We start from the raw sequence: 19,648 nt of genomic DNA, 5'->3' as shown, positions 1-19,648 counted from the left end.
GATACCCATGCAAAGGGACTGACAAGGTCTTATTCAGAAGAAGATGGACAAAAAGACTTTCATGACTACTTGTATAAGCAATTTTTCATTATAACCCTGATATGCATTAGTGAATGTGTGGTAAAGAAAGTGACCCTTCTGCATTACACACAAAGCTGAAGTTTTCAATCAGGCATATATTATTGATTGTGGCTATACTACAAATTCTTGTGTAACTGCAGAAATAGGAATATTGATCATCACTACAATGATTTTATTTTCTGTGGCAGAGGTAGTTTGAAAATATTTCTACAAATTGCAGCAGAGGATATTTTTATATTAGACAATTACAGCACTATATATAAATGGCAAAAATGTCGGAGATTGAGATTATAGTATTTTGAAAGAATGTATTGACATATCAAATTGTGGTTTCATTTTATCAGATCAGTGGATGAGGCACAATGCTACAGGTTAAGATTCAGTTACTGTTTCACATAAATGTATCATAAGGTTTAGTCAGAGTCTTGTTAAAGACATAGCCTGGACATATTGATAATTTATTAAACTAAGAAATTGTCTTGGAATTGCAATGATGTACCGGTAGACATGACTTGGGAGAAGAAAAAATCCTGGAAAGTCCTTTGACATTGTACAGGAAAGAAATGAAGTAGTTAACATTTAGAGAACCCAAAAATGAAAATAAAAGCTGCAATGATGATGATAGTGGTGACACTGAAAACATTAACTGAATATAGTAGCCTAAGAGTGATGATGATCAAGAATGAAATAATTAGAGAAAGATGTCTTTAGCATTAATATATTGAATTACGAACAACACGTTTACATGAATAATATGAGACTTTTTTCGACGATGAAGAATGTAAGCAAATGATGCAGTGTTATAAGTTTTGTGGAAAGATTTTCAGATGCAAAGAGAAAAGCTATAGTGTCAAGATACATGCAGTGCTTTAAGAACATCACATGTACTTGTACAAGCGGTGGTCATTTATGTTTTCGTAAAATACAATGTGATCATATTAATCAGCACTCCGTGATTTGATCAGATACTGAATTAAAGAAAATGATGTTAAGACACAATTATATTTGACATTTAACCTTGGTTGATGCAGACTGGTGTAAAAATGTTTGTAAAATGCACTACCACAGGTTTGCAAATTACTTTCACAGTGGTGTATTTTACAGCAAATGGCCATACAATCAAATACTGTCCACTGCGAGTATTTTGAAGACCATATGTATATGCTGAGGAGCACATACACCTGATAATACGTACACCATCATTCCAACCAAAAGAAAAGAGTGGTCCTGGGGGTGCCTAACTAGTCTAAAGGGGTCACCTTTACTGATCATTGCAATGGCACATTTGCATGGGTTCAAGTCACAGGCTAGGCCAATGTGGGCATGTGAGAAAGCTTGCCAGCATATACGTATGGTCTTCAAAATACTCGCAACAATTAGAAACATAAATTAAGATATTTATGAAAACACAACTGATTATTTCTGTTAGAATACAATTTATAAATATATAAAGTTCAGTGGCATTGGTATGTAATGAGTCTAGAGGTGTTGGCCTTAGAAAATGTTAACTATTAAGCAGGACTTGCCATTATGTATACTGTAAATTACATTTGCTTGCATGACATGTTGGTATAGGTGTCTTAAATGCGGCATCAGAGTTAAATCACATAACCAGCCTTGCCGACGTTGTGGATCTGTTAGTGAGTGTTATTGTGCACAAGTAATAGAAAACGGCATTGTCAACCTAGATTTGACAACGGGACCTAGAATGCATTGGGTAACATACATACTAAGACCCAAACATATTTTACATTTTGACTTGTATTGGCTTGTAACACTTCCTAATATTGTTAATTATTTAACCCATGGTGATAGCGCATACTGACAGCCATCATTGTCAGATGGGCCAATATATGGTCATGTTGTTGTTAAAGAATTGCATGCACTTGAGCATTCACCATCCCAGCAAATGTGTATTGAAATTACGTTTAAGTTTGCTTAACATTATTCAAAATGTATGCTAATATTTGCTCAGATGTTGTATTGATGAAAATCTGAGCAGATTTTCCACCAAGGCAGATTTGGCTGAGATTTGGCTTAGTTTACCAGCCACATTGTTGCTGACATTGACCTAGATGAGATTGTGAATTTTGAAGATCGAACTGGTAAACTTAAAATGTGTAACATGCTATTTGTGGAATCGACACGGCAACAGCCTTTGGTCTGAGTGTGGTATGAATCGCAACCACATTGACTATTACACTACACCCAGTGGAATTGTCGGAACCAGTGTCACAGATGGTGCTGGTAAAATTATTTCGTTATGGTTGCATTCTGGAATACTTGTCTATTCGAAACTTTTCATGGCAGCACAGAGCTGTTTGAAGACAATTAATAACTCGATGGCGATTGAGGATCAAATAATTAGCATGGCCGAGTCTGAGTTAGTGTTGATGGAAATGGAAAACCAATGGCAACTCGGTGCACATGTACGAAACCAGGGGTTTGTTGATTTACAGAGAGAACAAGTCGAGTAATTTCCTTTTAAAATAAAAAGTTTATAAATACCAAAAGAAGAGCAGTTCATTGTATTTATCATGTCACAATCATGAAGACGTGGTTTTCAAGTAGAGTAGTTAGAGCGGTATCTTGTTGGTTTCCAATTTAATTCACAATCCTTTACTCTACATGAATATCTTCTTGCATGGACTGTTGGTAACTTTCATGGATTATAATCCACAGTTCACATGCATACATGTGTGATGTCATAAGATATGAGGACTAAGTCATGTTGGATAGAGGGTTGTCACCTGTATCAGTAACTGTTACAAGTCAATAGTCATAAACTAAGTCATAGAAGGAAGAAAAACTGAAAAGTTTTGTAAAACTTAACAAAGAATTTAATTATCAGTGTTTTAAAAAGAAAATCTAAGTGTCACATATAATTATGAACTGAATCCAAAATAATCATATTAAGATTCAAAAGAATGAAATGTTCACAATAATTTTCAGATACAAGAATATGCTTGTTTGCCAACAATCCTGATGTATCAAAATGGTGTCATTCAGAACTTGTTTGAATAATTCCCACTAGTTCCAAAATCAATTATAGTCCAATGAGCACTATTTACACTGAATAATCCCAATATTTCCAAAATCAGTTTCTTTTTAACTTTGCAAGAACAGTTAATATCTAACCTATCTAGGATTTTGAAGTCTTGGCAAGAGAGGCAGAACTTTATCACCAGGTTGTCAAAGTCTTACCTTTGTACTTTTGACCCGTCTTAATTGTAATTTTGAGTGAGTAGGGAGAAGATTATATCTTGCTACTTCACAATCAGAAATATAATTTAAAAAGATTATTATCAGATTCCTCTGCAAAAAAACATGTTCTTTTAACAAGTCCATGGATAATATATGTCAAAAAAATTAGTTCAAAAGAACTGAAACCAGCCATTGACAAATTAAACAAGATCTACACTATTTGGAAACATGATGCAAGACGATGTAAAAATGATGCAAGAAATTCTAATAGGTTTCATTGACTCCTAAATGACCAGCCAAGATAGTTTAATGAGCTAAACTATGAATTTCCTGTCTATATGATATAAGAGCAACAGTTTGATAGCTCACTGACCACTCTTCACCAGCGGGTGCCTCAGATGGTCTCGATTTTATCATAACGATCCATTTTCCAAAACTATCAAGTTGTTACATCTGCAGAATCAGCTTCACTAATAACCCTCTAATACCAACTAGAGATATCAGGATCTTTTTCCTTTTCGACGACAAGTGAATGTCATTTGCCAGCCTGATTAGAAATAAGAGAATGAGTAGTTAAAATATGATGACAATAATCAATACATTTTTATTAATCAGTAACAGGAGCAAAGGTGTCCTCATCAAAAGCCTGACCAACACATGTGTCAGGCAAAGGAATAATTTCCTCAAAAACGTATTTCCCAAGAGCGTTATTGTTTGCCATAGCTTTCGTTTTCAATAAGTCTTTGCCTATCAATTAATGAACATCCTCAATGGGCAAGGAACTCAGCGCTGATAGTCGTTGGTCCTGAAACTAGGCGTGAAGACAAAGTAACGTTATGAAGTGGAATTCGAAGAAAAAAGCACTCTACTCCCTAAACAAGAACACTTTCATCAGAAGAAGACTTCTCAGACAAAGGCAGAGTACCTGATAATACAATATTGCGAGAAACTCCTGCTTACCTTAACATTTTTATTGGGATAGGATTGACCAAATCACCAATTAGTGATATAAAACCTTTTGACATGAATAGCTTATAATTCTCCATATAATTTGACCGGCGTTTATTTGACTCAACAAATGTATTTTTCCAATACATGACTATGACCTTGACGTCAAAGAAATAAACTTACTCAATAGCTGTCTTTATTCTTTAGCAATAATAAATAATGTAACCGTTCTATTCCACTGAATAATCAAAACAACTTTTTCTTCTTAAATAATAGCTAAATACAGCATATAATTCGTTTGCAAACTCATTTTAACATATGAAATTATAATCCAAAATAGGAATGAATTTGATTGCTTAGTTCTCTTATATGAACCTTCAAGGGTCTTAATACGACTGTTTGTCACAATAATCCCCATGGTACAGATCTAAATACTTAATCTAACATTTTAAAATACCTGTTCACGTGATCTTATCTATAAAATAGGACACAACATTTCTTGTAAGAACCCACATAACCGACCTGTAGAGTGGTAAACAACCCAAAACGTGTCAATATATTTACTAATTTTGTTATTAGTAACAGCAAACACTTGTGTCAGCATGTATTTATAGATACTATGTAATTTTACGTTCATAATATCTTAATATAGAATACATGAACGTGCGAATTTTCAACTAAAGATAATCACTGCCATTTTAAGTCATGAATAATAATAATAAAACAATTAATTATAGATCTATATCAATCAAAAACCTCTATTATTACTCTACTGTTTGTGTGTATGTAAGTATAATACGTATGCATAAACATTCCGACACTTTTCGCAGGATGTCAGGATTGTGTGCTTGAACAGTGATCCAAACGCAGTTGCTGGATTGATTAAAATCAGATCTCCACTGTTATACGTGAAGATCTGACAGCGACAACGTAGGGATCGTGTTCTGGTAACCTGTTATTACCATAATCGTTAATTTTATCAGCCAGTGAGATGAAGTCTTATATCTTTGCATTTAGAGACTGAGCAGTGTGGATGAAAAATAACAATGTGCATGGAACGATTTGATTCACAATCAGATTTTTTAAAGCTGCGTTTCTGTTGGCAAATTCAAAGGTCACCAGAACATGACCCTTAAACGTTCGTCGTCATACCTTTACGTTTGACAGCGGAGATCTGATCTTAATGAGATTGCTTGATTGTAGTCCGTGTCTTTGGATATTGATCACAAAGCGGTTTCATGATTATGAGACACGTGTATCGCACTAAAAACAAAACGGGTAGCTAGATTGTAAATGTGGCGTATTAGATTTTAATTTTTTTTAAATTACATCATTCCGAAATTTTCCGTTTGGGTCCAGGAACACACAATGATAAATTACTGTTTGGCTCTAGATTGCTTCTTATGTAAACATACAGTATGGCATACCTTTTAAAACAAACTTCTCATCTGTCTCTAGGGTGACCCATATATGAACTCGCCGGTAATGACAAATTTAGAACAAAACGGAAACGGGTAAGAGCTGAATGACTGTGTGTGTGTGTGTGTGTGTGTGTGTGTGTGTGTGTGTGTGTTTAAAATTTAAATTTCACACAAATACATGAACAACATGAGTGGAAGCCTAACATTGGATTACAAATCATGCCGGAAATACGTGGAGAAAAACAAGACGCACATGACATTCATTCACCAAAGACAGACACCAGACTAGTAGAAACCGATACAATGAACGCACAATTCTACATTGTTTTAACTACTATAGTGATATGGCTTCGCCTTGTATATTCACGAAGGAAAAACGAGTAGTACGGTAATGACATGTTTAGGACTTAAAAAGTTGATATATGGTTCAAACTTATCAAACACATCAGGAGCGGATGATAAAATCAAAATGTACTTAAGGCACTACCTTCTGAGTTGACACAAGTACTTACACACCTTTTAACAATCACTGGATATTTACAACATCCCAAGGATGGTATCTGGAAAATAAATGGCATGGCCACTACTGAATAAAGGTAATCATGCAAGGGCCAATAATTAAAGCCCGTTGTCACTCACCAGTGTTATTTGCAAAGAGCTTGCACATATTGTCTGTTCTAATCATGAAGCACTTGGATAACTATATGATAAACATGATGCATTACGGAAATTTCAGAGCTCGAAACACACCTTGCTAAGTTATTAATGATCGGGTTAAATATGTGAATAGAGGTGACCAAGTAGACAATTTGTATTGTTTACTTTGAAAAAAAAAATTTGACAGGTCCCCCATGAATTGTGGAATTGCAAGCAAAACTCAACGATGGATAGGCGCTTTTTATGTATCCGAGAAAAATGTGTAGAGACAAATGGTCCAAAATCTGGCTGGTGTTACAAGTCTATGCTCTTACAACAAGTAACAAAAAAAAGTGAAAATCAACAAGCTTTGTAAAATTCAACAAATAATTTCTTTGCCTTGAACACAAAGTGAAATTTGAAAAAGAACTTACTGTATTATAAATTAAATTCAAAATAATCATAATTATAGACACAAGTCCTAATAATTTAAAATTCTGAATAAACTTAGTAGAAATCCAAATTAAATTCAATGCTGAAGGAGTTGGTGTGTCTGTAATGACCTGTATCATGCTGATGTGCCAACAGTCTTTTATTGAAACACTAATAAAATTCCAGGTTTTAATTCACTGCAAATCCTAATGAATGTCTCTGTCCAAGAATATTATTTTTGTGAGCACTCTGCATTTCCAGAGAAAAGAATCATTGAATTAAATAATTTGAAGAAATAAATTCCAAATTAATAATGGACACAACAATAATACAAATCAATTATTTGGCACGAGTGAATAATCTTTCCAGTGACAAGATTGTATAGTCCCCTACTTGACCTCGGTTCACAATTAAACGGGGGAAAACAGAAAAAGCAAAACGTTGCCTGATGCAAAATAACCTTCTAGAAAGTTCTGAATGATTACAAAATAAAATGTTGTTTATTATTAGAAAGTCTGTTACTAAAATTATAATATATAACCTGGACAATATCAGGTAAATTGTAGGGAAATGTGAATAACATAGATCCAGACCCCCCAAAAAACATATTTGCTTCTATTAATAATGATTATCATAATAACCCATGCATTTAGAGAATATTTTACTACATATTAGTTGTTTACATAATAAAATAAAAACATAAAACAAGTAAGGTCAAGTAAAAAATAAACTTGATTTTGGGCAAGGTTATGTCCAATATGCAATGTTACTTTACAATAGCATATAATGAAATATAAAAAATAAAAACTAACAATGTAAATTAAATATACGTAATACTAGTACAACGTAGGTACTAGAGTACCGCAAGGAACAATACTTTGACCAGCACTCTTCTCATAGCAACAGCAGTGACATCCTAATTGAAATTGACTAAGAATGTCGACTATTCGCCGATGACTGTATATGCTACTGATTAATGAAAACCGAGCCTGATACTAAGACATCACTGTAAACTACCACACATCGTAGCGATATGACTGAATAATTATTAAATCTACGTTATAAATCCAAATCACACACGCACACACACATCCTAATATGTGAACCTATCACTTTTCACTACAAGAGACGCGAAATGATTGTTTACAAAATAAAATAAAAGTAAAGTCATAAAGCTCCTTTTAGATACTGCTAAGACGTTTTCTTGTTCATGTAAAACCGAATTAAATCCAAACTGAATCTATACTTTACAGTCACTATCAAAACTTAAATTCAATTTCTACCAAATGACATTATGTCCATTAGCCTGTATACATGTATATTGGATTCGCGGTACTAATTATATGCACAACTATGGACCAATCTAGAAATGGATGACCATAACATAGAGTATATTATCTTTAATTGCCCATAATTAATACTGAAATGTAACATTTTGGCAAAAGAAAGTGACAATATACTTTTGATGTAAATTTTGTATTTGTATAGACTTGACTTAGGTGCTAACACCTGATTCGTTGGGCACGGTATATATAAAGCATTTCATGCGCATGAAGATAACAAAAATGTCGTTGCATCCGGACATTTTGTTTTCACCACAGGGGCTAGTATCGTTGCTTACAATTGACCTGTCATACATGTACTATATAATAACTACAAGGGAGGACACTTGTCTCCTTGCTCGCGCGACCTAATTAAGAATAAACGCTGATATTTCAAGCTACGCTTTGCGTAGCTTAATAAATTTGGTACCGATATTTAGCTCAGGCAGTCGACTGTGTATCCCTATCAAACGTTTCACTTAATATCATAACATTAAGGATTGTCAAATCATTTTCCCACGCTGCTGCTCGACATGGCCGTGATCGCGCCCGCTTAATATGTGAGATCCCGCTGAATGGAATACTGTCCTCTCATTGGTTAAAATAAAATGATGCCCTGTATTTATTTATAACTGATTTTCAGTTGGCCAATGAGAAGGTAGTATTTCATTCAGCGCGTTGTTCTTGTGTTGGTTTTGCTTCTTTCTGTTACTTATTTTAAGACCAATGAGTCCTAACAAGCCAGATAACTTTGAAAGTATGACTCTTAATTTTGACCGGAATAGCAATAACAAGAACAACCAAAAGCTGTTGTTATACATATATAATATATTCAATCTTAAATGATACTAATACTTTCAGTTGAATGTTCATTTATAAGAAGTGAATTGATTCACTTTTCGGATCCTTGGGGAAATGCATTCAGGGTCACTCACAGATGGTCGTATTGCATCATAGCGATTGCCGAAATGAAGGAAACCATCGGGGTATGTTTGTTGTTGTTGTTGTTGTTGTTGTAGGGTTTAGCGCCACTTTTCAGCACAAGAGAGGCTATACATGGCGGCCAGTATTAATGGTAAAGGGAGAACCCTGGAAAGAATCACTGACCCACGAGATATTACTGGGAAGCTTTCTCGCATACCCACATTGGCCGAACCAGAGACTCGAAACCACGCAGATAGAGGTGTTGTTGCAGTGATTCATAATGGTTAGCGCTTTAGACCACTCGGGGCTCCTGAGTATGTTTGAAAAGTACACTCCCGTAGCTACATCTATTAAGGGAAACGCCTTGTAATTACTTTTTTTTGGTGCGTGGAGGTGCTGTGTATATTTTGTATACATGAAACTATTCTTTTATGTAACTTTGAAACATTTTTTGTCATGTACCTAACTCGATACCTTATGCAAAATCTCTTTTTGGAGGAAATAAAGATCAATGAGCGAAGAAATAGTCTTTACATAAGTATTGTTCATGTCAGCCGTGTTAGAAAGAAACATGCCGATACGACTATTATCTTCGGATGGTAGAGACAATATAAGTTTCAAAATATCTTCCCTAGTGACAATATCCAATGGATATTATTTCTGTATAGAAATACCTATACATCAAGACAAACATTGCATATAATTTCATTACGTTTTACCCAGATATATTTGATACTGGTGAAATGGCCATGTTTGTCTGCTCCGGTTTGGTTGGAGTGTAGTGAAATGTGATTAGGTACGAGTAGGGATTGAGTTTAGGTATAATCGATTTTTATAATCACGTCCCCCAACACAAAACCTTCCAACCCCATCACCTTATATCCGAGTTTGAGTTGAATCTCTTTTGACGGAAGTCCATCCAGTTTACCCACTGGATTGTTTTATAGCAAAATTTACAAATAACATATAATCCACACACACATACCCGTCCACCCCGACCTCCCCATTTACATTTTGGTCATAGATTTAACATTGGTGTAGTGTATAACATAAGAAAAACCTTGGCCAAGCGTGTTAATTAACAACATTAGTAACTTCAGAATGGTTGATTATTAGTTATTTACACACAATGAGGTTACCTCCACTGATGTCTAAACTCTGCTGATAACCCTTCTTTCCATTTCTATATTTCCTCAAAGTTACAAATCGGAGATCGCGTCTGAGTCAGTGCCGTCTTAACAACATTGTAGGCTCTGGGCAAAGCAATGCACTGGGGACCCCTAGAAGCCTGAGGCCCTGGACAACTGCCCAGTGTGCCCATGCCTTAAGACTGGTCTGAGTGTTATGGTATTTTGACGTAACAACAGTTTCTCTCATACACAGTGCAAGAGCCAATTAGGAAAGAACCCTGAGCATTAACGCAAGTTAAAGCACTTTGTTTATTTGTTTTTGTTGTTGTTGTTGTTGTTGTTGTTATTGTTTACCTGATTGGACGCGTTGGTGGACTTAACAATGGATATGTTTGTTTGTTTTTTTAAATTCTACCCGAAATTCGAGTCACCCGAAGCGAGCGAGATGAGAATATTTTGTGATTTTAAAAGCGAGCATCTTAGACCACTCGAGTACCTAAGCCCATGATCTTCCTTTTCTATTTGTTAAATTGTTATTCAGAATGTTTCTTTCCTCCCATTCCTGGCGGGGAAACCGTGCAGTTCCTATCTTAGGGCTCCTCTCTTTTACTGCAAGAGGTATGTCTGACTGCCCTTTTTGGAAATGCACCAACTCCTACCATCATCCCTCCCCCTTGTGTGTTTCGGCGAATTTCTAATTTTCTAGGTCAATTGCCCGTCCTTGGACGGGAATAAAAAAAAAGTAAAATATTTTGGGATCAGCGACTATTAAAAAAAGTTTAAACATACAAATACAAATAAAGTTTTGAAAGAATTGTGATGCCAAAGCTCGTTTTGAACTCGCGACCTCTTGTTTGGCAGCCTGGATTTCACAGAAAGACAAATGTGGGTGTTTTTATATGACTATTTTGATTGCCTGTCCTAGGACGGGAATTAAAAAGTAAAATAAATAAATAAATAAATAAACTGTTTAAAAAAAATTTGAAGATAAATATAAAAAAGTAATTAAAAAAATATATTGCGAGTTTCAAACTCGTGACCTATTGTTTGGCAGCTGGAATATATAGAAAGACGAATATGTTTTTTATATGTATAAGATATACCAGGGTTTCTACAATTCCGTGGTGTTGTTTTTTTTTTCTTCTTTCAAGTCGGAAAAGATGTTCTAGCACATCTGATCAAGAATCTGTAATGCAATTTATTATTTCTTTGTATAGCTCTTTGCTATTTTTATCCGTTGTGTATAGTACGCTTTCTATCTGAAAGGTACGATGCTGAGTTTTTGTTTTTGCAATTAATTTCTTTTTCTCTTTATTTGTTTTTCAGTTCAATATCGAATGACATTTTTGCGTATAAACTTTGTTTTACAAAAAGTGATATACGGGTAACTTTTTAAAATATCTTCTAAATGCTACATCTCCAGTTAGCCAAACAAATATTTTTCTTCAGTCCATATTTTCTTGATTTGGCTATATATTTAAGAACTATAGTTTTGATATATCTCATTTTTGTTGGTGGTTCTATTAATTTGGTTATATTATTGTTTCTCTATATCACATGCATTTTTTTTCAACATATTCACAAAGAAATATATACTTTTTTACACAGACTCCCCTTTATCTAGTATTTTTAATGCTTTTTCAAATAGTTTTCAATTTATAATGTCTAAGATTTTGGATTATTTAGTCATCCCTACTTTATGAGTTTCGCTGAGGAGGTAATGTAACTTCCCTCCCTATATGAACAGGATTCTTTCTTTGTCAAAGTTATCTATCATACTGTCCTTTACATCTACCTAGTTAAACACATACGAAATGTTAATATACATATGTCTGTGCGACCTGCATTCGATCCATTATATTCAAAGTTGCATGTGCCTACATTTGTAAGTTAGTTCGTAGTTTTTCCCAATTGTGTTGAATTTGTTTACTCTTATACCCCCCCCCCCCCCCGCACACACACAGGTCACTCCTAAACCTATTACAAGTGTCGTTACAAGTTCTGCTTCGAGTACAGGGTTGTTCTTCCGCCAGTTACTTATTAACAGAATTTCAGTTTTTTTGCATGATTAATTTTAGATTCTATTGCTTTCCCGAAGTCCATAAATTCCTTTTCTAAATGTTTGAAGGTGTAGGCATCGGATGTAAAATTTATATTAGTCACGAACATGCTGTACCATTTTTAGTTCTTTTCGAGGTTTGGAAGTTAAATTCCCTTTATATTTGTATTGTAATGTATTTTTATTTGGAGGGCATCTATTTCTATTACAAATAATATCGATAAGGAACAATCCTGTCTCGCGGAACGTTCTATATTAAATTTTATCGTGCATATATAAGAAACTATATCTATGTAACTATACTATATTCTGTCAAAAGCCTTTTCTTGATATATAAGATCAAGGCCCCTCCTCTCTTTAGTTTCAAAAATATCCATCGCTGTTTTTTAAGGTTATAATTTGTTATGGATATAAGGTTAATTATGTTTCCGACACATGTTTTAATTATGTTAGAAAGGATCTTACTACGTATTTTATAGTCTGTATTTAAAAACGATATCGATATTTTTTACATCCCTTTTCTCCTTATACATAATTGTTTCTACCCCTTCTTTTATCGTGGACGTCATTTCATTATTTAATAGAAGATTAACATATCATATTTTTAATATTGGAATTAAGAGACATTGTAAAGTAATATATAAATATGTCGTTAAGCCACAATAAACACTTGATTTTTCTTTATGGAGTTGCTTGAATGCTGCAATTATTTCATTTGATATTATAAGATTTTCGCATTGAGACCTAGAGTCCTGTGGGAGTTGCGACAACTCTATATCCCCAGCATATTATTCTATCCCCCCCCCCCGGTGATATACATGTGTAACGTTTAGTTCTTTTCAAAACCTGTATATTTCTTCCATTATGTGTGTTGGTTTATTTATGGTAACGTAATCTTTTTTAGTTTTTCCATAAGCCTGCTATTTCCTTTTCTCATTTCTTCCATGATTTGCATGCTTCTTGCTTTTATATATATAAATTGGAGAATTCTCCTGCCCTTATTTTGTGCCAGGTAATTTGTAATCTTATAAAGCTTCGTACTTTCATCACTTTTATTTTATCCTCTTCTTTTTGTATTTAAATAGTTATTATTTTATTGCATTCTCTTTGCCTTCACTGTCTTATGTTTTGTTTGACTTGACAATATGTTTTGGTTATTGATTTAATTTTCTTCTTAATTACCCTCCCCAACTCTTCCATTAGGTTGTAATATTCCCTATTTAAAAAGGTTTCTAACAGTACTTTAAGTGTGGCTTTGTATTCTTCGTCTTCTACAACTGAGTTGTTTAATTGCTATAGGTTCTGACCCAATCTTGCCCAGCTTCACTTGGTAACAGGTAAATTAAAGGTCGAATAATTCAGTTTTCTTGTATTTCTTTGCAGTTTTGACTGCATTATACGAATCTGTATTTCAGGATGCCTGAAACGGCTGCGATCAGTACACGTAATGATGAAAATAAAATTCAAACTTTCGCTTGCTATTATGATGTATTTTTGTAGCAGCTAGCAAAACTGTATATGAATTGGACGGTGACGACTACATTTGAAACTATCGACCTCAGGAAAGTCTAAAACTTTCATCAAACTTTTTTAAAAAATCATTTATTTATCAGAAAATTGTTTAAAGATAGTATGTATCCTTTAGGTTGTGCCCTTGCCACACAACCTTGGAAATAGTTCAGAGAGCTTCTCCATTTACCATCATAGATATAAAATAAAGCTATGCTGTTTATCGATGGAGAGTATTTGCTTCTATCGAGTGGATAATGGATATATTTCATTTATTTAATATTTTGTGGATGGAATATATCCGTTATTCACTCAATACTAGCCGGTTTTACTATATGTTCCGCTCGAACGTATTGGCTAGCAAAATATATAATACAATTGAAGTAGAAGCTCTGTTACTGGATAATGTCAGCTGATCACCATTTATTTTTTGCTGTGTTTTGCATGATGTTTGTACAGAAAATAGTAGTAACAGAGCCTGCTTTTCGGGTGAATGAACCGATGAGACCCAATTAGGCCCTGCTTTCAAAGTGCCCCGCGCATTAGTAAATTTTAAAAATATATCTACATAGAGAAAGTAACTTTAGATCGATGGAAGAAATGTTAAGTTCGATATTGTATACAACTTGTATATAAGTTTATTTCCAAATGCAGTGCTCACAGGAGGCCCCTCGCGTAAATCCAGCCACACGTTTGCTAAGGCCACTGCTTAGTAATAAAAAAGTTCTCTTTCATAACTCAATGTTGAATACAGATAATCAAAAATAAAAATGAAATGTAGGTTGCTGGATTCCAACCTGGTACACCTGCGTGATATGTGGATATGTTTATCATTAAACTAAGAATATTACGAAAATACTCTTCGATATTCTTATTCATAATGTTATCAACGACTATCGATTACATTAGGACAAAAACCAATCTAATTTGATTGGTTGGTTGGTATGTGTACGTGTATAACACCAATTTATGTGGCTCTACATGGCGGCCAGTATTTGTGGTGGAAGAAGAACCAGGGAGGAACCACTGACCCACATGAAGATATTGGCAAGTTTTCTCGCACGCTCACGTAGGTAGAGTCAAAACTCGAACCCATGCGGACGGAGGGTAGTGACAGTGATATGATAAGGGTGAGCGCACCCGTGACCCCATTCATAAATGACTGGTTAATTATAAAGAAAAAAAATATTTTAAATGGAAAATCCGCTGAATCGCAGACTAGCATACAATAAAAATACGTATAATCATCTGAAATTCATGTACATAATGATTGCTATATGCAGTAAAAAAAATATAAAGATTAAACAACAAATATTTGCAAAATCGATCTATATCTAAATAACCACGCCTATCTTTAAGATTAAAACTTTATACAGTCCGAATTAAATCCATTACGTTATTCCGGATTACGGCCAATTATTCCAGTCCCGTTTAATAAGTATACTAAAACAGTCGAATGATTTCGAGAAGTGATCACATAAGAAAATATTTTATGGATGCCGACAGCAGAACCCCGATATTCACACCGTCTAACGCTTGCGATCACTTTATTACCCTCTCGCTGGTAATCGTAATAGCTAAATACACGGTATATAATACTGTTAGGTGACACATATAAATTATACCTGAGCGAGATATATACTAAACCTTTGGGCGACACATGAAGCATTCGGCGACCGGTCGCCCAAAGGTTGGTTTGTTGCATGAGCGTACATAGTTTTACCTTTCGGCGACAGAAAATGGGCGACAAAAAATGTATTTTTGTCATTTATTTTATTGTACCACTTTTTCGTGTATTTTCATGTTCCATCAGTATTCTATACAGTATTCACTATATAGGCACAATCATGACACACACATATTCAGTATACAACGATGTCGCCAAAAGGTTGCAATTTAGACGCTGGCGTATAAAGGTCGGATTTGTGCATATATATATATATATATATATATATATATATATATATATATATATATATATATATATATATATATATATTATAAATGGATAAAGTTTGTATACACTGGTTTCTACAAATACGTTCTATATATAACCATCGGAAGTAAGATAGCACTTGGTAGGTATTAAAGCATAATTTCAAGTATTAATTAAAATTTTCTAACTTGACTAGTACATTTATCATTATGATCATTGTTTGATACATTTCTTATTTTTAAATATATTCTTAAAATTTAATTATATAACAAAGAGGTGCGATTTGTTCTAAATTAGAACGTTGGCATGATTTGTTTTACAAAAATATTGTTCTTCTTTTTGAAAAACATTGATCTATAAATTACAAAAATATGAAGCATCCGTAGGATATTAACATTTGTCCCAGCTGCTTATGAAAAAAGAAATCTGATAGTCAAAATTTAAAAGTGGAATTGAAAGGCACATAGTTTGAATACTTGGAAGTTATTCCACAAGAAAGACTCGCCACTGTCCAGACTGAGTTTGTATGAAATGTTGCTAGCGTTTACGCTTTACACATTTTGACAGGTTCGAAGGTATACATGCTTTTTATATTATGTAATATAGCTTTGGGAGAGCCTGAGAGAAGATAAACGATTGGATACAAGATCAACAAAATTAGCTCAAATTCATAGAGACCCAGTAAAATTGGATCTTCTGACCATGTATGTTAAGAAAACGTTTGGGATAGAGGTAAGATTTATGTAAACAAAAAAAACAAACATCGTTGGTGCTAAATTAATTCATTTTCTAGATTCTATTTTGTGGAGGAAAACTGAAATCGGGAGAAATGTATTCTAATACTATATTAAAAAGAAAACTAAGATATTGTTTTAAGGCAAATAGTATAATTTACTATATATCGTTACTATCCTCTGATCAAAACAATACATTAGTAGTTCTTGATGTGTTGTTTGTTGAAAACAGTAAACATCGGCACGCATTTAGTTTTTGTTTATGTTATCTTAGTCTGAGTCTGTTTTTCAAATGAATCTCTTAGTTATATATAACATTCTTTGACTGCATCCCTTCTCATCCAAATTTTAAAATTTTGCTTTTCTCAACAGTTTGATACCAAAGTAAGAGTATTATATTCAACTAGAAACAATCATAGTTAATCTCGATTATCGGAATATAGCAAAATATTTGTTTAGAATACAAATAATGCTCTCATTATATTTATATCCGCGTAAACGAGATTGTGTTTGACAACATGTATGATAATAGATTAGTATTCGTCCTAGTTTCTATGAACTAAACTTGAATATCTGTGTCATTTAAGCATTCCTTAAAGAGGATTATCGTTTTCTCTTTGGACCAATACGAAATGCACGGATGAGTTTTACAATTATTAATATTTTAGAAAGGGCAAGTTGTGTAAGAATAATCTCGAGGAATGATATCGTTGTAGAATTCTAATGGAAGTTTACATTCTTCTGATTCATTTAGTCATGTCATGGCAAACAAAATAGATTTATGTGTTAGTTCGACCTTCATTCGTTTTCATTCTACTTTTATGTGATTGAGCTATAGTACCATTTCATTGCAAAATCATCAATACAGTTGATTCAATAATTTTTGACGTATTGAATTGAAATTTAACATTGACGTAAATGCACAATTAATGTTTTAAAACAAACATGGTGTTACAATATGCAAACTCTTGATTGATGACTTATTACTGCAGCACGAAACAATGACAATAACCATTGGTTGTTTGGTTGTTGTGGGGTTTAACGCCATTTTCAGCACACGATAGGTTATACATGGCGGCCTGTATTAACGGTGGAGGAAGAACCAGGGAAAACCCCCGGAAAGAACCAACGACCCATGAGAAGCTACTGGCAAGGTCTCTCAGAGACCCACATTGGCTCAATCTGAGACTCGAACTGGAGCAGACAGAGGTGAGATGATCCGTAACGGAGGGCGCTTTAAACCACTCGGCCACTCTGGGCCCTTTCAATAACTATATGCGCCTGATTTAATGTCAAGGGTGAAATTGAAGGCTCCTTTAATTAATATGTGTTTCTTTCGTATGTATTCTTCTGTATAAATAGTACAAGATAACAATTAAGCCTTTAATAGCGAAAACGTGTGTTGCATAGAAAGAGCACATGACCACAGCTGTCAAAGATTTGTATTCGACTCGGACAAGTTATGTAACCATAGTGATGCCATACTGATATACGTTGAGGGGTTTTTCAATGTGTACATGCTAAGAAAAGGAGAAAGTTAAATAAATCTCAATGTTCAAACTTTGCTAATATATACTGCGATATGATGGTGCATGAACACGAATCTGGTTAGGATTTGTACTTTCTCAATAATGCATTTTTCTCTTAAATACTGATGTGGGATATAGCGTATCATTGTAACTTTAGAATGACAAGGTGGAATATACACACATATTCCATTTTAAACTGGATCGGTATGGTGGCCTATGTGGTTTGAGTGCCCGCCTCGAATGAGAGAGATCCCTGTATCGAAACCTGGCCAATTCATACTGAAGATTACCAAAAATGGTTATTGCAGCTGCCTCGCTTGGTGCTCAGCATTTAGAAGTTAGTGTTAGAACTAATCAGGGCCGCTACGGTGGACTAGTGGTTAGTGCGGCCGCCTCATAAGCTGGAGATCGTTGGTTCGAATCCCGGCCGAGTCATATGACACACTTACAAAAATGGTAATAATCACTGCCTCGTTAGGCGCTCAGCATTAAGAGGTTAGTGTTATTACTGGTTTGCTGGTGTCAGAATAATGTGGCTGGGTGGGACATTATGCTACATGTCTATGGCATGATGTCCCAGTGCTAGACATTCACGTAAACTGCTACAACGCAGAAATTGTAACGATATGACTGAAAAATTGTTAAAGCTACGTTACAAACCTAATCACACGCACATAACTGATCAGACTGGTGAGAGTATAATATGACTGGGTGAGACATGATGCTACATGTATGCGGCATGACGCCATAGTGCTAGACGTCACTATAAACAACAACACTGCAGACATCGTAGCGACATGAATGAAAGATTGTTAAAGTTAAGTAAACAAATCGAAATCATATATACACACACCTTAAACTTTCAAGAGGAATATATACCAATTTTCAATATAACATTAGATAAATGAGTATTCAAAATGTCCGATTACTTTAATGAAATGTGGCAAAGCACAAAAAGGCAAACTTAGGAGATATTGCACTTGAAATACCTTCATAATGTCAATCTTAACACAACATTACCGGCTGGGTGAGAAACCAGAGAGAGAGAGAGAGAGAGAGAGAGAGAGAGAAAGCGACAGAGAGCGAGAGAGAAAAATCGAAAAAGAATGATATACATAAAGAGAGAGAAAGAGAGAGATAGAGATTTGATAGTGTGAGGGTGCTCCTGACCTGTCATAAGATTACTTACTGAGCATACGCATCGGATATTCTTACTTTTTAGAAGTAAAGTTATGCAATGTTCGCAAATGGGAATGAATATGTATGAAATATTATAATATGGACACGATGATTGGAGAGAATGAAGATAAAATTAAACAAATGTCATAACTTTAGTGTGTGCAAATACTTTTCACACACTATGCTATCCAGTCATACTTTGATTAATTCGAAGTATTGAAACCCAGTATATATGTAATTCTTTGTCGCGAAAGGTAAATATCTATGAAGAGTTATGTTGAACCGTTTGCACTGAACAATATCGACAAATCACTCTCGAGTTTATTGTTTTATTCTTGGAAACAAATAGGGTATTGCACTTGAACGATTCGCAACTAACTCGGACGATTTTATGTGAATGTTTGCAGGCGATTGCTACTATTTATGTATTTCGACAGGATGATATGCATGCATCCTGTTTATCATTATGTTATATAGCTATGGGTAGGCCAGAGAGAAGAAGAGTGATTGGATACAATATATCTAAATTTAGCACTAAACCATAGATACACATTAGGAAATATTTTTCTGAATATGTATGTCTTACAAATGTGTGGGATAGAGG

At 34.3% G+C, this 19,648-nt stretch overlaps 1 long non-coding RNA gene across 2 annotated transcripts in view; it reads left to right on the top strand.

The window, feature by feature from the left end:
• LOC149795791 (uncharacterized) overlaps nt 1-19,648 on the top strand; it is a 242,575-nt gene that overhangs the window by 189,295 nt on the left and 33,632 nt on the right. The window lies entirely within an intron of this gene.

Source organism: Sinohyriopsis cumingii, chromosome 7 (assembly GCF_028554795.1).
Source record: "Sinohyriopsis cumingii isolate HCF-2022 chromosome 7, ASM2855479v2, whole genome shotgun sequence".
Taxonomy (NCBI): Eukaryota; Metazoa; Mollusca; class Bivalvia; order Unionida; family Unionidae; genus Sinohyriopsis; species Sinohyriopsis cumingii.
Note: the sequence above shows the minus strand (reverse complement) of the source record. Positions and strands in the feature narration are given on the sequence as shown.